Here is a 21519-nt window from a genome sequence, read left to right on the forward strand (position 1 = left end):
TGACTCTTTTTGAATTTTGGTTTTCTCAGGGTATATGCCCAGTGATGGGATTGCTGGGTCATATGGTAGTTCTATTTGTAGTTTTTTAAGGAACCTCCATACTGTTCTCCATAGTAGCTGTACCAATTCACATTCCCACCAGCAGTGCAAGTGTGTTCCCTTTTCTCCACACCCTCTCCAGCATTTATTGTTTCTAGATTTTTTGATGATGGCCATTCTGACTGGTGTGAGATGATATCTCATTGTAGTTTTGATTTGCATTTCTCTAATGATTAATGATGTTGAGCATTCTTTCATGTGTTTGTTGGCAGTCTGTATATCTTCTTTGGAGAGATGTCTACTTAGGTCTTCTGCCCATTTTTGGATTGGGTTGTTTGTTTTTTTTGCTATTGAGCTGTATGGGCTGCTTGTAAATTTTGCAGATTAATCCTTTGTCAGTTGCTTCACTTGCAACTATTTTCTCCCATTCTGAGGGTTGTCTTTTGGTCTTGTTTATGGTTTCTTTTGCTGTGCAAAAGCTTTGACGTTTCATTGGGTCCCATTTGTTTATTTTTGTTTTTATTTCCATTTCTCTAGGAGGTGGGTCAAAAAGGATCTTGCTGTGACTTATCTCATAGAGTGTTCTGCCTATGTTTTCCTTTGAGAGTTTGATAGTTTCTGGCCTTACATTTAGGTCTTTAATCCATTTTGAGTTTATTTTTGTGTATGGTGTTTGGGAGTGTTCTAATTTCATTCTTTTACATGTACCTGTCCAGTTTTCCCAGCACCACTTATTGAAGAGGCTGTCCTTTCTCCACTGTACATTCCTGCCTCGTTTATCAAAGATAAGGTGACCATGTGTGCACAGGTTTATCTCTGGGCTTTCTATCCTGTTCCATTGATCTATATTTCTGTTTTTGTGCCAGTACCATAGTGTCTTGATTACTGTACCTTCGTAGTATAGTCTGAAGTCAGGGAGCCTGATTGCTCCAGCTCCGTTTTTCGTTCTCAAGATTGCTTTTGCTATTCGGGGTCTTTTGTGTTTCCATACAAATTGTGAAAGTTTTTGTTCTAGTTCTGTGAAAAATGCCATTGGTAGTTTGATAGGGATTGCATTGAATCTGTAGATTGCTTTGGGTAGTAGAGTCATTTTCACAATGTTGATTCTTCCAATCCAAGAACATGGTATATCTCTCCATCTATTTGTATCGTCTTTAATTTCTTTCATCAGTGTCTTATAATTTTCTGCATACAGGTCTTTTGTCTCCATAGGTAGGTTTATTCCTAGATATTTTATTCTTTTGTTGCAAGGGTAAATGCTAGTGTTTTCTTGATTTCACTCTCAGATTTTTCATCATTAGTGTATAGGAATGCCAGAGATTTCTGTGCATTAATTTTGTATCCTGCTACTTTGCCAACTTCATTGATTAGCTCCAGTAGTTTTCTGGTGGCATCTTTAGGATTCTCTATGTATAGTATCATGTCATCTGCAAACAGTGACAGCTTTACTTCTCCTTTTCCGATTTGGTTTCCTTTTCTTTTCTGATTGCAGTGGCTAAAACTTCCAAAACTATGTTGAATAAGAGGGGTGAGAGGTGAGCAACCTTGTCTTGTTCCTGATCTTAGTGGAAATGCTTTCAGCTTTTCACCATTGAGGATGATGTTGGCTGTGGGTTTGTCATATATGGCCTTTATTATGTTGAGGTAAGTTCCCTCTGTGCCTACTTTCTGGAGGGTTTTTATCATAAATGGGTGTTGAATTTTGTCGAAAGCTTTCTCTGCCTCTATTGAGATGACCATATGGTTTTTCTCCTTCCGTTTGTTAATATGGTGTATCACATTGATTGATTTGTGTATACTGAAGAATCCTTGCATTCCTGGAATAAACCACCCTTGATCGTAGTGTATGATCCTTTCAATGTGCTGTTGGATTCTCTTTGCTAGTATTTTGTTGAGGTTTTTTGCATCTATATTCATCAGTGATATTGGCTTGTAGTTTTCTTTCTTTGTGACACCCTTGTCTGGTTTAGGTATCAGGGTGATGGTGGCCTCATAGAATGAGTTTGGGAGTGTTCCTCCCTCTGCTATATTTTGGAAGACTTTGAGAAGGGTAGGTTTTAGCTCTTCTCTAAATGTTTGATAGAATTCGCCTGTGAAGACATCTTGTCCTGGGCTTTTGTTTGTTGGAAGATTTTTAATCACAGTTTCAATTTCAGTGCTTGTGCTTGGTCTGTTCATATTTTCTATTTCTTCCTGATTCAGTCTTGGCAGGTTGTGCATTTCTAAGAATTTGTCCATTTCTTCCAAGTTGTCCATTTTATTGGCATAGAGTTGCTTGTAGTAACTCATGATCCTTTGTATTTCTGCGATGTTGGTTGTTACTTCTCCTTTTTCATTTCTAATTCTATTGATTTGAGTCTTCTCCCTTTTTTTCTTGATGAGTCTGGCTAATGGTTTTTCAATATTGTTTATCTTCTCAAAGAACCAGCTTTTAGTTTTATTGATCTTTGCTATCATTTCCTTCATTTCTTTTTCATTTATTTCTGATCTGATCTTTATGATTTCTTTCCTTCTGCTAACTTTGGGGTTTCTTGGTTCTTCTTCTCTAATTGCTTTAGGTGCAAGGTTAGGTTGTTTATTTGAGATTTTTCCTGTTTCTTAAGGTAGGATTGTATTGCTATAACCTTCCCTCTTAGAACTGCTTTTGCTGCATCCCGTAGCTTTTGGGTCGTCGTGTCTCCATTGTCATTTGTTTCTAAGTAGTTTTTGATTTCTTCAGTGATCACTTCGTTATAAAGTAGTGTATTGTTTAGCCTTCATGTATTTGTATTTTTTACAAATCTTTTCCTGTGATTGATATCTAGCCTCATAGCATTGTGGTCGGAAAAGATACTTGATACAATTTCAATTTTCTTAAATTTACCAAGGCTTGATATGTGACCCAAGATATGATCTATCCTGGAGAATGTTCCATGAGCACTTGAGAAAAATGTGTATTCTTTTGTTTTTGGATGGAATGTCCTATAAATATCAATTAAGTCCATCTTGTTTAATGTATCATTTAAAACTTGTGTTTCCTTATTTATTTTCATTTTGGATGATCTGTCCATTGGTGAAAGTGGGGCATTAATGTCCCCTACTATGAATGTGTTACTGTAGATTTCCCCTTTTATGGCTGTTAGTATTTGCCTTATGTATTGAGGTGCTATGTTTGGTGCATAAATATTTACAGTTGTTATATCTTCTTGGATCGATCCCTTGATCATTATTTAGTGTCCTTCTTTGTCTCTTCTAATAGTCTTTATTATAAAGTCTACTTTGTCTAATATGAGAATTGCTACTCCAGCTTTCTTTTGGTTTCCATTACATGGAATATCTTTTTCCATCCCCTCACATTCAGTCTGTATGTGTCTCTAGGTCTGAAGTGGGTCTCTTCTAGACAGCATATATATGGGTTTGTTTTAGTATCCATTGAGCCAGTCTGTGTCTTTTGGTGGGAGCATTTAATCCATTTACATTTAAGGTAATTATTGATATGTATGTTCCTATTCCCATTTTCTTAATTGTTTTGGGTTTGTTATTGTAGTTCTTCACCTTCTCTTGTGTTTCTTGCCTAGAGAAGATCCTTTAGCATTTGTTGTAAAGCTGGTTTGGGGGTGCTGAACTCTCTAAGCTTTTGCTTGTCTGTGAAGGTTTTAATTTCTCCATCAAATCTGAATGAGATCCTTGCTGGGTAGAGTAATCTTGCTTGTAGGTTTCTCTCCTTCATCACTTTAAATGTATGTCCTGCCACTCTCTTCTTGCTTTCAGAGTTTCTACTGAAAGGTCAGCTGTTAACCTTATGGGGATTCCCTTGCGTGTTATTTGTTGTTTTTCCCTTGCTGCTTTTAATATGTTTTCTTTGTATTTAATTTTTGACAGTTTGATTAATATGTGTCTTGGCGTGTTTCTCCTTGGATTTATCCTGTATGAGACTCTCTGTGCTTCCTGGACTTGATTAACTATTTCCTTTCCCATATTAGGGAAGTTTTCAACTATAATCTCTTCAAATATTTTCTCAGTCCGTTTCTTTTTCTCTTCTTCTTCTGGAACCCCTATAATTCGAATGTTGGTGCGTTTAATGTTGTCCCAGAGGTCTCTGAAACTGTCCTCAGTTTTTTTTCATTCTTTTTTCTTTATTCTGCTCTGCAGTAGTTATTTCCACTATTTTATCTTCCAGGTCACTTATCCATTCTTCTGCCTCAGTTATTCTGCTATTGATCCCTTCTAGAGTATTTTTAATTTCATTTATTGTGTTGTTCATCGTTGCTTGTTTCATCTTCAGTTCTTATACATCCTTGTTATATGTTTCTTGCATTTTCTCTATTCTATTTCCAAGATTTTGGATCATCTTTACTATCATTATTCTGAATTCTTTTTCAGGTAGACTGCCTATTTCCTCTTCATTTGTTAGGTCTGGTGGGTTTTTATCTTGCTCCTTCATCTGCTGTTTGATTTTCTGTCTTCTCATTTTGCTTATCTTACTGTGTTTGGGGTCTCCTTTTTGCAGGCTGCAGGTTTGTAGTTCCCGTTGTTTTTGGTGTCTGTCCCCAGTGGCTAAAGTTGGTTCAGTGGCTTGTGTTGGCTTCCTGGTGGAGGGGACTAGTGCCTGTGTTCTGCTGGATGAGGCTGGATCTTGTCTTTCTGGTGGGCAGGTCCACGTCTGGTGGTGTGTTTTGGGGTGTCTCTGGACTTATTATGATTTTCGGCAGCCTCTCTGCTAATGGGTGGGGTTGTGTTCCTGTCTTGCTAGTTGTTTGGCATAGGGTGTCCAGCACTGTAGCTTGCTGGTCGTTGAGTGAAGCTGGGTGTTGGTGTTGAGATGGAGATCTCTGGGAGATTTTCGCCATTTGATATTACGTGGAGCTGGGAGGTCTCTTGTGGACCAGTGTCCTGAAGTTGGCTCTCCCACCTCAGAGGCACAGCACTGACTCCTGGCTGCAGCACCAAGAGCCTTTCATCCACACGGCTCAGAATAAAAGGGAGAAAAAGTAGAAAGTAAGAAAGAAAAGAAAATAAAGTTATTAAAATAAAAAATAATAATTAACAAAAATATATTTTTAAAGATAAAGAAAAAAAAGGACGGATAGAACCCTAGGACAAATGGTGAAAGCAAAGCTATACAGACAAAATCTCACCCAGAAGCATACACACACACTGACAAAAAGAGGAAAAGGGGAAAAACTAATAAATCTTGCTGTCAAAGTCCACGTCCTCAATTTGGGATGATTCGTTGTCTATTCAGGTATTCCACAGATGCAGGGTACATCAAGTTGACGGTGGAGATTTAATGCGCTGCTCCTGAGGCTGCTGGGAGAGATTTCCCTTTCTCTTCTTTGTTCGCGCAGCTCCCGGGGCTCAGTTTTGGATTTGGCCCCGCCTCTGCGTGTAGGTCGCCGGAGGACGTCTGTTCTTCGCTCAGACAAGACGGGGTTAAAGGAGCAGCTGCTTCAGGGGCTCTGGCTCGCTCAGGCCGTGGGAAGGGAAGGGTACGGATGCAGGAAGAGCCTGCGGCGGCAGAGGCCGGCGATAGGTTGCATCAGCTGAGGCGTGCCGTGCGTTCTCCTGGGGAAGTTGTCCCTGAATCCCGGGACCCTGGCAATGGCGGGCTACACAGGCTCCCGGGAGGGGAGGTGTGGAGGGTGACCTGTTCTCGAACCCAGGCTTCTTGGTGGTGCCAGCAGCAGCCTTAGCATCTCATGCCCGTCCCTGGAGCTCCTTTAAGCAGCGCTCTTAATCCCCTCTCCTCGCGCACCAGGAAACAAAGAGGGAAGAAAATGTCTCTTGCCTCTTCGGCAGCTCCAGACTTTTCCCTGGACTCCCTCCCGGACTAGCCGTGGTGCAGTAACACCCTGCTGGCTGTGTTCACGCCGCCAACCCCAGTCCTCTCCCTGTGCTCCAACCGAAGCCCGAGCCTCAGCTCCCAGACCCGCACCCCCCCGGCGGGTGAGCAGACAAGCCTCTCTGGCTGGTGAGTGCCAGTCGGCACCGATCCTCTGTGCAGGAATCTCTCTGCTTTGCCCTCCGCACCCCTGTTGCTGCGCTCTCCTCCACGACGCCGAAGCTTTGCCCCTTGGCCACCCACAGTCTCCACCCGCAAAGGGGCTTCCTAGTGTGTGGAAACCTTTCCTCCTTCACAGCTCCCTCCCACTAGTGCAGGTCCTGTCCCTATCCTTTTGTCTCTGTTTATTCTTTTTTCTTTTGCCCTACCTAGGTACGTGGGGAGTTTCTTGCCTTTTGGGAGGTCTGAGGTCTTCTGTCAGCATTCAGTAGGTGTTCTGTAGGAGTTGTTCCACGTGTAGATGTATTTCTGATGTATTTGTGGGGAGGAAGGTGATCTCTGCGTCTTACTCTTCCGCCATCTTCCCCCTCTTCCCCTCTTGCATGTTATTTAGAAATAAGTATTCAATAAATCAGTGCATTTAAATTGAAGGCTAAAATAAGGCTTCTCTCCTTAACTTGATTTTATGGAACAAATCAAAACAACCTCGCAATTGATGCAGAGGTATGAGATGTGCAGAAGAGCATTAGAAATTAATTTTCTTCACCTTAAATATATATTAAATCAGATGTGTATTCAGCCTTGGAAGCAGAGGTGAATCAGAAGCAAACATTATCTGTGCTCATTCTAACACTGTCCAGGAGAGGGCATCCTGGCACAAGCATGAGATACCAATGGCTGACTGGGCTCTACAGAACAAAGGAAAGCATCAAGCTTGGTGTCAATAAATATCTTAATCCTTCCTTTGACTGTGCCAATTCAGGGTTAATTAGATAAGACAAACCTATCTTGCAACCTAGCTTCCGATGTAGGTCAGTCAAAGCTGAAGAGAATGTGCTGCTTCAGGCCAACATAATGATACCAGCAACCCCAAATATGTAGCTCCATTTCTGTTTATAAATTGAATACTGCATTTCTGTTTTATAACCTTACCAATGAGTTGTTACTCTTGCTCTGAAATAAGCCAGTGTTCATGCACAACTCTGGTGTATGAACAGAACCCTGAGCTTGTTAGGCCAGGGAATGAAATGATTATAAGGGAAAAAATACTTGAGTGAAATGAAAATTCATCTTCTCTGAAGCTAGAAGATTAATTCTCATTCAAAATAGGAATACTGATGCTCAGTATAGGTAAAGCATTTTTTCAAATTCATGGCTTACAAGTGTTAGAGCTGGGGTATTGAATCAAACCTGAACTCATCCTTTGTTTGAGGGAAGTGGTACACCACAGTGGTTAAGAGCATAGACATGAGCCCACATCTGTCTGCTTCTAACTGCTAGTACTGACACTAGACATGTGTCCTGGACCAAGTTATTCCTATACCTGAATTCTTTATCCCCATCTCTTCTTGATACCCACCCCTGAGTTTCACCTCTTTTGTGAGCTTTCCCACATTCTTTAGCCCTGTATCTGGCTCCCTGTACTTATAATGAATTCCCTGTACCTCCTTCATCCTACCCATAAATTTTCTCTGAGCCTGAACCCATCCAATCCCTAGCCTCCCCACATCCACACTTATGTAGGGTATTGATAGTCTACTCTGTTCTGTGTTTTCCACACATGGGAGGATTTTGTTAGAACCTAAAACAACCATGGATATACAATTAGATGGGAATCCCCTTGTGATATACATCCTCATAGATATTCGTATTTGGCTAGATACCACTTGGAAATGTCAGTTAATTTGTGTGTCAGAATGACCTGGCAAGTGTTAGGTTGTATTATCCTAATTTAAAGATACCTTCTGTTCTTAGCCATTGAATGAAATCCCTATCCCAGCATCACCAAGTACTCCTCTTGTCTTATGTTCTCATCCCTTTGTTGCCTTGTGCTGCTATACTTTGGTTCCTCTGCTATCATCTCCTGAAGCTTTTTTCTTTTCACTGAAAGGAAATGTATAACAATACCATAGGTAGCTAATGCTCAAAGGACCCCAACTCCCCCGTGGCTTTTAGGTAAGTGTTTTTTTTTTTTTAAACATCTTTATTAGAGTATACTTGCTTTAAAATGATGTGTCAGTTTCTGCTTTATAACAAAGTGAATCAGTTATACATATACATATGTCCCCATATCTCTTCCCTCTTGCATCTCTCTCCCTCCCACCCTCCATATCCCACCCCTCTAGTTGGTCACAAATCACTGAGCTGATCTCCCTGTGCTGTGCGGCTGCTTCCCACTAGCTACCTGTTTTACGTTTGGTAGTGTATATATGTCCTTGCTACTCTCTCACTTTGTCCCAGCTTACCCTTCCCCCTCCCCATATCCTCACGTCCATTCTCTAGTAGGTCTGCATCTTTATTCCCATCTTGCCCCTAGGTTCTTCTCACCATTTTCTTTTTTTTTAAATTCCATATATATGTCTTAGCATACAGTATTTGTTTTTCTCTTTCTGACTTCACTCTGTATGACAGTCTCTAGGTCCATCCACCTCACTAAAAATAACTCAGTTTCTTTCCTTTTTATGGCTGAGTAATATTCCATTATATATATGTGCCACATCTTCTTTATGCATTCATCTGTTGATGGACACTTAGGTTGCTTCCATGTCCTGGCTATTGTAAATACAGCTGCAATGAACGTTTTGGTATGTGACTTTTTTTTTAACATTTTTATTGGAGTATAATTGCTTTACAATGCTGTGTTTCTGCTTTATAACAAAGTGAATCAGTTATACATATACATATGTTCCCATATCTCTTCCCTCTTGCGTCTCCCTCCCTCCCATCCTCCATATCCGACCCCTCTAGGTGGTCACAAAGCATCGAGCTGATCTCCCTGTGCTATGCGGCTGCTTCCCACTAGCTATCTATTTTACGTTTGGTAGTGTATATATGTCCATGCCACTCTCTCACTTTGTCCCAGCTTACCCTTCCCCCTCCCCATATCCTCAAGTCCATTCTCTAGTAGGCTGTGTCTTTATTCCCGTCTTGCCCCTAGGTTCTTCATGACAATTTTTTTTTCTTAGATTGCATATATATGTGTTAGCATACAGTATTTGTTTTTCTCTTTCTGACTTACTTCACTCTGTATGACAGACTCTAGGTCCATCCAACTCACTACAAATAACTCAGTTTTGTTTCTTTTTATGGCTGAGTAATATTCCATTGTATATATGTGCCACGTGTTCTTTATCCATTCATCTGTTGATGAACACTTAGGTTGCTTCCACGTCCTGGCTATTGTAAATAGAGCTGCAATAAACATTGTGGTACATGACTCTTTTTGAATTATGGTTTTCTCAGGGTATATGCCCACTAGTGGGATTGCCGGCTCATATGGTAGTTCTATTTTTAATTTTTTAAGGAACCTCCATAGTGGCTGTATCCATTTACATTCCCACCAACAGTGCAAGAGGGTTCCCTTTTCTCCACACCCTCTCCAGCATTTATTGTTTGTAGATTTTTTGTTGGCCATTCTGACTGGTGTGAGATGATATCTCATTGTAGTTTTGATGTGCATTTCTCTAATGATTAATGATGTTGAGCATTCTTTCATTTGTTTGTTTGCAATCTGTATATCTTCTTTGGAGAAATGTCTAGGTCTTCTGCCCATTTTTGGATTGGGTTGTTTGTTTTTTTGATTTTGAGCTGCATGAATTGCTTGTATGTTTTGGAGATTAATCCTTTGTCAGTTGCTTCGTTTGCAAATATTTTCTCCCATTCTGTGGGTTGTGTGTTGGTCTTGTTTATGGTTTCCTTTGCTGTGGAAAAGCTTTTAAGTTTCATTAGGTGCCATTTGTTTATTTTTGTTTTTATTTCCATTTCTCTAGGAGGTGGGTCAAAAAGGATCTTGCTGTGATTTATCTCAGTGTTCTGCCTATGTTTTCCTCTAAAAGTTTGATAGCTTCTGGCCTTACATTTAGGTCTTTAATCCATTTTGAGTTTATTTGTGTGTATGGTGTTAGGGACTGTTCTAATTTCATTCTTTTACATGTAGCTGTCCAGTTTTCCCAGCCAGGTAAGGATTTTCAACGATTAAAATTTAGGGTAAATATCTTAAATGCATGATCAGCTCAGGGGTTCTTCTGATTGGTTGGGTCTTAAGCAACAAAGAGAGATTTGTGGCATCTTGGTCATCACTCTTCTGGTTTCAACTGTCTGGGTCTCCCTGACTGTGGTCAGCACTTTCCATCCCATGGGGTCCTGATTTCTGTAAAAACAACTCAAGGATATGAACCACATTGTTATCTATATCCGCTGGGGAGAAACTATGAGTCCTGTGACTGTTTTATGGCTGAACTGTTGTTCAAGCTATTATTACTTCTCTTGCTTGACTTCTTTTTCTTTGTTTCTGCATTTTCTCACTTGTCCAATTTTTAACTGCTCAAGTCTGCTTTTTGAAGCTTGGAAGGCCTAAGAGACCAAAGATTTTTCTACAAATGAGAAACGGGATGCAGAGGGCCTTATACCCAGGAAGGCCCCATAGGGATCTGCTTGGTTTCATTCCCCTCCTTTCTTCCATATTCCTCAATCATGAGGGGAACAGGGGTGATGACGGCTCTGGCTAATTCCTGCTGAGTGTGGTTGATGATGTTAGTCTTTCAGGATTAGAGGAGAGAAAGACTATCATTTCAAAGAATTCCTGAGTCCCAGACCTAATATCAGTATTTTGTATTATGAACACACTACATCCCTCTTTGCTTTGTCACAGCACGTAGACAAACATTTGAGAATTAACAGATTACAATAAGAATGATGATCAAAATGCAATCTTGTAGCAATCCCCGAAAGAGTCCTTTTTTTCCCAGATGGCAACCAGGAAAATAAGTCCTGGAACAGGTCCTCTTTACCTGCATCCTGCAACCAAGTAGCCTTTTGACATATGTTTCAGTTTCTCTAGAGGTATTTATATCATTCGGCACATGGTATGAGCCCCTACACATACTCTCATTTTGCCACTAAGAAATCAAGGGCTACTCTATAATTGAGGACCACTCAAGTCATTGAATCCAAAGATGTTTATTGGACCACAGTACTTTTAGCCATGTCCTCGGCAGTTTGTCCAATTGTGGCAACGTTATGAATCATATCTATATTGACACACTCTAACCTTGGTATGAAGATGCCAAGAATACTTTATCTTATATTGTCCTCATACCCTGCCAACATCTCTCTAAAGGTTAGGGTTTGATTTAGGGAGGGAAGTGATGTTCTCTGGGCTGTGCATGGAAAGAGGGGTTATAAAGTGTCCCAGCAGGCATGACCCCTCAATTTGCTAGCTAGCTAAGCAATGTGCCCATCCTCATGTTGGTGAGTCACTCGCTATACAACAAATATATCCTGGAGTAGCACCAGCTTTACCTCCCAGGTAGTCATTGATGCTTTGACTTTTGGGGAGTTCAGAAATTACATTATCAAGCCAGAGGCGAGAGCCATTGCAAGACTTCCATAGTTTGTTTACATGATATCTAACTTGTTTGGCTCTCCAGAATGGATGTTATTTTTAGCCCTTACACATTTGTCACTTGTACATTTCAGGTGATTTGGGGGCATCACATTTTCTCATGAGAAATGCAAGGGACTGCAATGGACCAATAGTAACTTTCCCTGAAATGGAAGCCACCTAAAACAGAATGAAGCAAGGGATTGGAATATTTTGAGGTCCCCTAAATCTCTGGATTTGGAATGTGATGGTTGAAGGCAAAAGATTATAGGCGGTCATGGGGTCCAGTACAATATCAAAATCAATTATCAGGACCATTGAAGGGAGATTTTGTTCATGAATAGTTTGAGAGATGATATGGTATATCCAACAACCACTTAAATTTTCACCTCTGGCTATACTCTGAGACAACATAATTATTTTCTTTCTAGGAGGCAGCAGACACCAGTGAGATGATAATTACAAGAGCCATCAGTATACTCAGGGCCAACAGCTTATGGGAAAACACTGGTGACCCTAACCTTTGGTACTAAACCCATTATTACAGGGATTAAGTTAGAACAGGGTTAAGTATCTCCTATTAATATCATGACAAATAACAAGTTTGCCTACCATACACTCAGATAAATGTTTAAATCAGGAAGCAAGCAAAGGGACATAAGCAAATAATCAGAAAAATACTCCAACCAATTACAAATATTATTATGAATTGGTATGAGTCATTCATTACTTATCTAAGATACGTTCTTTGATTTTAACCAGAACCCCCAGTTCAGACATGTAGAAGAACTGACTTTCTGCTAGGGCTGTAGATGTCTTATTTTTTTTTTGTAAATGGGGATGACTGTAGATTTATAGTCGAGTCAGGAGGCAGCTTCACTCATGTGATGGATCCACAGCTTGACTCCTGTTAATTTAATAGAAGTGAACCGGTTATTTGCAGAACCTGGTAAGGCCCCACCCACCAGGTCTGGAGTTGATTCTCCAGGTGTGCATCCTTCCAAGTTTTTAGGAATACCCAGTCTCCAGGTCTAATATGGTGGAGGGTAACGTTTGTCGAAAAATAGATTAGTAGCAAATTTATTAATAACACTTAAAAATAATAAGAATGTTTGTACATAACATAGTGTCTAGTTATTTTACCTTTTGATCAGGTATCTGTCTACCTACCCACTCAGAATAGAGGATAGGCCTCCTACACAGTACTTCATAAGTACTCAATTGGAACCTGCTTCTAGGGGCCACTCTAATTCTAAGCAGTGCAAACAGGAATACTCTATCCCATTTTAAGTTAGGTTCGCAACAGATTTTAGCTGTAGTTCTTTTTAAAGTATCATTCATCTTTTCCATCTTTCCAGTTGATTGAAGCCTCCAAGATTCATGCAAATCCCATTTTATTCCAAGTTGTTTAGATACCTCCTGAGTAACATTAGCAATAAAGGTGCCTCTGCTGGCACTCTGAATTTAGCTGGGTAGCCCAAATCTAGGAATTATCTCCTTAAGCAAACCTTTACTACAGCTGAAACTTTTTCAGTCTGGCAAGGGCATGTTTCTACCCAACCTGTAAAGGTGTCTACCATCACCAGCAGGTAGCAAAACTTTCCTTTTGCTTTGGGCAGGACTGTAAAGTCTATTTGCCAGTCTTCTCCCAGGCTTTCCCCTCTGGCTTGGACTTCAATGTGGGCTAGGGGAGGCCCAGTCTTGGAATTATTTTTAACACAAATCATACATTTTCATGTGATTCTTTGAATTGTCCTCTGCATGTTTAGTCCTTTGAGGTGGTCCTGTATCCACCGGAGGGTGGCATCACGCCCATACTGGGTGCCCTGGTGTATTGATCCAATTATTTCCTCCATTAGATGTTCAGGAATTAAAACCATTCCTTAGTCATTCACCAGCCAAGCCCCAGATTCTAGATGAGTAGCATCAAACCCCCATTCTTGTGAAATTTTAAGGTCCTCAGGTGCATTTAGCATTTCAGGCTAAATTGGGTCAGATGTATACTTGGGATCAGAGCCATAACTGGAGGAGTTTTTGTCCTGGAAGTTGCTTTAGCAGCTTGGTCAGCTTTTTTTCTTTTTGAAACTAGTCAGATCTCTGATGTCTCAGGCAATGCATAATTGCCACCTCCTTTGGCTTGAGCACTTCATCTAGCAGTTTCAAAACATCTGGCACATGTTGGATTTCTTTTCAGAGGTGAGCAGCCCTCTCTTTCCAAATTGCCCTATGTGCATGCACAACCAAAAAGGAGTATTTTGAGTCCGTATAGTTGTTAACCTTCTTACTTTCGCCGAGATGTAAAAAATAGAGTGAGGGTGATCATATCAGCCTTCTGAGCCAAGGTACCTGCTAGCAAAGCTTCTGCTTCTAGGATCTCTTGTGAGCTTACCACCACATATCTAGCCATCTTGTTTCCATGGTCCTTGAATACTTCCATCATAGTCTATCTCCAAGTCCAGATCTCCAAAGGGAGATCCAGGTCCAGGTGGCTAGAGTATACCTGCTCAGTGATCTGCAAACAATCATGCATGGCCCCTCCAAAGGAGTGGGGAAAAACATGGCTGGGTTGAAAGAGGGCACAGTCTTCAGAGTCACATTTGGACTATCAAGCAAAATTGCCATATATCTTCCTAAGCAGCCTGAAGTAAGCCAGTATCCACACTTTTGTTCCCAAAGTGGCAATACACAGTGGGATGTATGCACCATGGTTGACTTTCCTAGAATAAATTTCTCTGCCTTTGCAACAAATCACAAGTAGCAGCTATGGCTCTCAAACATGTTGGCCATCCTGAGTTACAATGCCCAAAGTCTTTGAGAAATAGTCTCCTGGGTGTTTTGTATTCCCCAGATTCTGGGTCAGTGCCCCCAGTCCCACTCCTTGCCTCTCAAGGACAAAGAGATCAAATGGCTCTTTCAAATCTGTCAACCCCATAAAAGGAGCAGTCGTACTTTTTTCCTTAATTGTCTGGAAGGCCTTTTGACATTCTCTCTCTTCTAAGGGATCACAGTCAGCCTCTTTTAGGGCCTCATACAGTTAGCTCTTAGCCCAAAGTTTGCAATCCAAATGTGGAAGAATCCTGCCATTCCCAGAAACCCACAAAACTGTCTTTTGGTGGTGGGCAGTGCCACTCTGGCTACTGCCTCACTGTGATCTGGAAGCAAATTCCTTTGGCCCCTTTTCAGTTCAAATCCAAGGTATTTCAGCACAGTTTGGGACATCTGGGCCTTTTTTTGAGACTTTATAATCTCATTCGGCCAGAAAGTTCAAAGTAGTCACAGTGTTTTTGAGTTCTCCTTCATCGTCCTAGCGATTAAGGAAGCAGCACTTGCTCCTATAGCTGGAGCTCTTAAATCCTTAGCCAGCAGGTCCTCAAATATTGTGGGGGAGTTTTTAAATCCTTGAGGATGCAATACTGTCAAACTGGATTCAAAAACATAATTCTTGAGACTCAGGATTCAAATGGATACAGAAAAATGTTTCTAAGTCTAGCACCGTGAACTGATGGAAGTCTCTAGATAAGGTAGTCTGCAGGTTAAACATCTTCCACTATCTAATGTATGGCTCTTAGGTCCTGAACAAACCAGTACTCCTCAGTGTAGAGCTTTTTAACAGGCAGGATGGGAGTATTATATGGTGACTGACAAGGGAGAATAAGCTGGTATTGGAAAAAGCAGTTATCAAAGGCTGGATACCTGTTTTGCTTGCACCTTTCAGGCATATCGCCTTAAGCTCGGAGTTTTGAGTATCCAGCTTCGGCGTCATCTTTACTGGTCCAGTAGTCCTGGCTCTTCCTGAGCCTCCATCAGCCCATGATCCCAAAGAAAGATGTCTTCAGGAATGCTGTTGGTGGGCTCCTCCATTCCTTGACAGAGGGCCACCTGCAAGGCACAGGATACCATGATTTCCAGTCATCCAGGTGTGAAAGCCACTGTAGCATCCAATTTAGTTAATAAATCTCACCCCAGCCGTGGGACTGGGCACTCTGCCATGCAAACAAACTGTCTTTTAAGTTGGTGGCCCCAATCTGACAGGCTAGGGACTGCAATAGGTTTTGGAGAAGCTTTTTGGAGACTCTCTACACCATTTTGCCTTTTGGGGTTAACTTAATCGAGTGTTCAAAAAATGAGTGGCTCCAGGATCAATCAGAAAGTCTGTTTCCCACCAAAAGGTTTACCTGGGGCTCCTGGTGGGAAAGGGAGATGGAGCCTGTTTCCCCTGAAAGACTCCCCAGGCTCCCTCAATTCTTCATCACCTTCGGTTATCTCTGGCATGAACAATGCTTTCTCATCCTCTTCCAGTTTCTTTTCTAGGCCAATGGGAGAAAAATTGCCCTAGCTTTCTTGCTTACAATAGGCATTATTGGGGACTCATCTTAACATGTCCCTTTTTGGGGTCTCCCTTCTGTGGGCCGTCCTTCACTCCCTTGGGCCCTGGGAATCTTACCCTCTCCTCAGATTTCTTGTTCCCTTTTTCTCCAGAATGCCACCACCACAAGGGACACCTGCTGCTTCATTTTTCAGGTCTTTTTGGTCTTGTGTTTTTTTCAAAAACTTTGAAAACAAGTTCTACCAAATGAGATATTCGGAGATCCAAAACAACTTCTCTCTTCAACTCTTCCTGGGTATCTGGGGCTCTCTGAGACACAAAAGGTCTGATTACTTGAAATTCTTCAGATTATGTTGATTCACATTTGTATATTGCAATATGCCTTGTATTCTCTCAAATCTGAGGGATTTTTCTGGTGGCCATGGGCACACTCCTTACACCTTATTAAAACTTCTGCTTCAGCACTCCCTTTCAGAGCCCTACCAGGATGCACTCTCCATAATGCTCAATTCAAGCTTTATCTTCTAGGTCATTCATGTTCCACCCTGGATCTGTGATGGGGATTGCATTTGCTGCTGGTGCTTGGGTAGGATTGCCAGGACAGCAACATGCAGTGTATCTGCCTCTTCTCTAGCTTTTTCTGGCACCATCCTCCTCTCTTCCTCAATGAACAGGGTAGTTAGTACACTTTGAACATCGACCCAACTTGAGTTGTGGGTAGTAGAGATGGAGAATAAATTTTCCATCCTTGACCACTGGTCATCCCAATAAATTGGCATATTTTTCCAACTGAGTAAGTCTGAGGTGAAAAGGGAGAGTGAAAAATAAAGGGGCAGGTTAGAAGAGTACATCCACACAAATCCTGCTGCCTGATCTTGGGCATTTATTCTTCCAGTGGGAATTGCCCTGCCTGAACAAGAGTGGCTCCCTGGCCAAATTCGGTGCCCTGTCGTCAGGTACAGGAGGGAGAGATCATCCCTGTTTCCTGCAGGTTGTTTCCTCCTCCTTCGGCTCCCACCAGAGTTGGTAGGAGTGTGTCAGCTGCTATGGGATCAAGGTCCCTAGCCCCTGCTTCACTATTCTGCCCTCCATGCAACAGTGGGAGTGCTGTAGGAGCATTTATTTGTTGAATTTATTCATCTCTCAATTCCTGAGTATTGGGTAAAACTTTTAATATCTCCTTATTGGAGGGAACTTTTTGTATCATAATTGTATGCATGTTACATTTTCTCTGAATAGTCTCACTTTGATACAACATCATAAAAGCCTGTACAAAAGGAACTTCACCCCATTTTCCTTCCCTCTCACAAAACAGTTCTACTTGGACGATGGTATTACAATTTAGAGAGCCATTAGGGAGGCACTGTTCTCCAGATCCTAAGGAATACTGAGGCCAAGCAATGTTTGAAGAGAACACCATTCTATTTCTTTTCATAGGTGCATAACTAAAATTCCCAATTCTTCAAAATACACCCTAGTGGGCTACAAGGTGGAACAGAGCTCTGAGTACCCATTTTTAGTTGTTCACAGCTGATGCTGTCAAATATCAAGCAAGCAAGCAAATACAATGAGGTCTCTCAGGGTTACAGATTGCTTAGTGCAGTAGGGAATAATCCCAGCAAAAGCAGTGCCCCATCACAGACAGAGCCAAGTGACTAAGAGAAAAATACCCTGGTGCCAGTGCCTGGGAGCTCTGCTACTTACCAGAGGCATGTCAACCAGCAAGTGCTTTGTTTCCTTCACCACAAAATCAAAAGCATCATGGGCCAATGATGTCTGGTGGCAGCAAGCACTTGGTGCTGTCCATGAGACAAAGGTGCTCGTGCATCTTCTGGACAGAACCTGAGAACCACCACTAGCCAGGGGCCAATTGCCATAAGCAAGATCCGTACTCAGGACTGTAGTCCTTTTGTGGTCACTGAAGTTGTTACCAAAGCAAATTTGGTTTCACTCACCTGACACACAGCCAAGCCAACCTACTGATGCTGGGTGGTGATGAAGGAAACTATAGTGTTTATCTGCAGAGCACCAAGCAAGGAGAATAAGCAGCTAATGCTCAAAGGCCCCAATCTCTCCAGTAGCTTTCAGGCAAGGGCTTTTAAAGACTAAAATTAAGGGTAAGGGTCTCAAGTGCATGATCAGCTCATGGGTTCATCTGGTTAGTTGGGTCTTAAGCAAAAAGTAGATATTTGTGGCATTTTGGTCATCACTCTTCTTGCTCCAAATTGACTGGATCTCCGTGGCTGTAGTCAGTGTTTTCCATCTGGTGGGATCCTGGTTTCCATAAAATGACTCAAGTATTGACATATGCACCAGATTGTTAGCTATATCCCTTGGGGAGAAACTAGGAGTCCTGGGATTGTTTTATGGTTGAACTTTTTCTGTATTTTCTCACTTCTCTAATTATTAACTGCTCGAGTCTGCTCTTTGGAACTCAGAAGGCCTAGGAGACTAAAGCTTTTTTTTTTTTTTTTTTTTTTTTTTTTACAAACAAGCAGGGAGCAGCTTGTACCTGGGGAGTCCCCATAGGATTCTGCTCAGTTTCAACTCTATGCCTTAATTAATCTGCCTAATCATTGCCCCTTGCATTTCCTGGTCAAATTTTTTATTATAATCTTTGCCTTCCAGCTTTTTAAATTCTTCCAAACTGGGGTAAATAGGAGAGACATTTTGGGGGCCCTTTATTGTTGGGGGACCATCAGGGGGTTCCATTGGTCTATCCAATCTCTGGTAGTACTGCATCAATATCTTTGTTTTACTCTATCATCGTCCACTTTATTCATCTTGTTTCTCAACCACCTAAACTTTCACTCTGCTAGAGTTCCTTGAGACTCCCCTTTGTCTCTCCCAATTTTCTTAATTACTCTAATGTTCTTGGAATCAGTCAGATACATACAGGGAAGCAGAGAGAGCAAATCTGATAAGGTTTCTCACACTTTTGTTTAATTTTGTAGCAGTGAAGTTACATGAGATGCCTATGCAAGAGGGGCCCCCTTAATTACAGCACTTACCATACCTGGGTAATGGACATATTCAGCGACTGAATATCCTGGTCACCATAAAGCCAATCCCACATGGTTTGCATACAAAGCATATCAGCTGCTTCATCTGGGGTGTTCCATTTTGGCAATTATAGGGGGAGATGGGAATTCCCCCTCCTCAGGATAAACAGCTGGCTGTTCCCTCAGAAATAACTTCCTGTGTCTGGAATACAAAGAGCTGTCTATTGTTCAATACTGAATTGCAGGTGCTGTATCAACACAAACATGCGCTTCTACTCTGTAACATTCAAATCCAAAGACACAGCCCCCAAACTGGTTATTCTCACAGTGCGTTTTTGTAAAGATACTTCAGTAAGCTGGTACTGATCCACAAAGTGATATTTCTTTGACACTATACCTTCCATTTCAGTAGTTCCTTAGTTTTGTCCTCCCCATAAATTGATTAGCATGGTGATGTGGTTATAGCTAGTATTTCTACCTACGTACTTCCACTATTCATTCTGTATTACCTTTGGCTTTAGCAAGCATCTCTGCTTGTCATGGTTCCTTACTTGGTAGAGTGACCCAAATCTTTATTGCTGAAGAATATGGTCGATGAGTAGTCCTGCCTGAATTGGGTGGTTGTTTTCCATGGACCTTAATCACATGGCATGGTAATACCAAGAGACAGCCTAAGGAATCTCCTGTATATCCAGATAAATTCTTCCTTACTTCCATTGTGAAGTAGTAGACCAACTTCTCCTTGGTAGTAAAAATCAAACTTACCAGCCCATACAGTAAATCCCTACTTTACCTTTTGATTCAGACATAAGCTCAAAGTGACCAGGTGGCAGTCAACTTTCAGTTCAGTGGAATCACTGTGTCTCCTGGTGGAAGAATTATCCGCTTTGAAACTAAGACCTCTAGGTCAACGAGGCCTAAGGTTGTGGAAACAGCAAAAATTTTGCTAGTAGCTCAGTAGGGGAAATAGTGGTGTCACTCCCATTTTACCCCTTCATTCCTAGACCTGTGAATCCTGGCTATGGGGAAAATAGTTCTAATGTCGTATGCTGATTCTGAGCATATGCAGCCTTCTGGGGAACCTTCTGCAGCCCTGCAAGATATTGTTACCTAGCTGGTACTATAAGTGATTCTTCAAAAGACCACTCCATTGTCCAGTAAATCCACCTGCTTCAGGGTGTTGAGAAACATGGTAACACTAGTGAAGGAGAAATGTACTTCATTTGCTGTGAACTGATTTCCTATCAGAAGCCATGGAATACCAGATGGTGGATAAGGCATTGTGTAAGTCCACAGATAAGTTTGGAAGAAGCATTGCATGCAGGGAAGGCAAAACCATACCCAGAGTGTCTATTCCAATAAGAACAAAACACTACCCCCACTTCCATGATGGAAGCAGTCTAGTGTAATCAATGTGCCACAGGATAGCTGGCTTATCACCTTGGGGAATGGTGCCATATTGTGGACTTGGTGTTAGTCTCTGCTGCTGGCGGATTGGGCAGTCAGCAATGACCATAGCCAAGTTGGCCTTGGTGATTCCCTATTGCTGGGGTCGTACATAACCTCCATCCCTGGCACCATGGCCACTTTGTTCGTGATTCCATTGGGCAATGACAGGGGTGTCTAAGAAAAAAGACTGATTAATATCTCTAGAAGAGGTCATCCTAACCATTTGATTATTAAATCCTTCTCTGCTGAGGTCATCCTAACCATTTGATTATTAAATCCTTCTCTGCTGAGGTCATCCTTTGAACATTCACATGGGACAGAAATCTTCATTTTTTGCCCTTCCCAGGAAGTCTCTTATTTTCCCTAAATTTTCTTGTTACCAATTTTCTAATCATATTCATTCCAAGTACCTGAACATCCAGCTGAACCATTGGCCACTGTCCATGAGTCAGTATATAATTGTGCCTCTGGCCATCTCTCCTCCCAAGAAAAGTAAACAACCAGCTGTGCTGATCAAAATTCTGCCCAGAGGGGGATTTTGCTTCAGCACTTTCCTTTAGGGATGGCCCAGAAAGGGATTATAGTATGCAGCTGTCCATTTTCAGGTGGCACCTGTATACTATACACAACCTCCTGTAAACCAGACCCAATTCTTAGGTTCCTCTGTGAACTGATCCTAGGGAACTTCTCATGAGGTCATAGCTGCAGGCATGGAGAAAGTGTAGCGGGAGTGCAGACAGTGGGCATTGAGGCCACTTGATGTAACTTGTGCCTTCAGGACGTGCTTGGGTCTGATCACATGTGTACCACTTCTCTTTGATGGAGTCCTGCTGTTCAAACTCCACTTAATGGCTTGGTGGGTCAGATAAAACCCAGGTTAGGAAGGCACGCTCCAATCACATGGTCACTTGATGGCCCATGCTCAAGCATTCAGCCTCTACTAAGGCCCAGTAGTAGGCCAAGAGGTATTTCTCAAGTGGAGAGTAGTAATCCACAAAAGACGTCGGGGCTTTACTCCTAAATCCTAAATCCCTCTACTGCAGTTCACCTATAGGTGCCTGCCAAATGCTCCCATTAGCATGCCTATCTGCCTCTGATACTTCAAGCATCATTGGATTTGCTGGATCCTATGACCCAGGTGGCAAGGCAGCTTGTTCAGCAGCCTGAGACTGCTGCAGATTCTATTTCTGGGCCCCAGTCAAAACTAGAAGCTTTGAGGGTCACTCAGTAAGTGGGTCAGAGTAACACACCCAAATGAAGAGTTATGTTGCCTCTTAAACCCAAAGAAGCCCAGTAGGTGTTGTCCCCCCTTTTTTTAGGAGGGGCCAGATGCACCAAC

General features: G+C 41.8%; 1 protein-coding gene and 1 pseudogene across 13 annotated transcripts in view; one reads left to right on the top strand and one right to left on the bottom strand.

The window, feature by feature from the left end:
• The window catches only part of LOC307190398 (olfactory receptor 52M1-like), a 33221-nt pseudogene extending 18056 nt beyond the window's left edge, over window positions 1-15165 (bottom strand). The window contains exon 1 of the transcript in view: window positions 15096-15165. The product of the transcript in view is annotated as an olfactory receptor 52M1-like (transcript). The remainder of the gene's footprint in view (window positions 1-15095) is intronic.
• Window positions 1-21519, top strand: part of TRIM68 (tripartite motif containing 68) — a 167987-nt gene that overhangs the window by 70790 nt on the left and 75678 nt on the right. The window lies entirely within an intron of this gene.

The sequence above is a fragment of the Stenella coeruleoalba genome, assembly GCF_951394435.1.
Source record: "Stenella coeruleoalba genome assembly, chromosome: 8".
Taxonomy (NCBI): domain Eukaryota; kingdom Metazoa; phylum Chordata; class Mammalia; order Artiodactyla; family Delphinidae; genus Stenella; species Stenella coeruleoalba.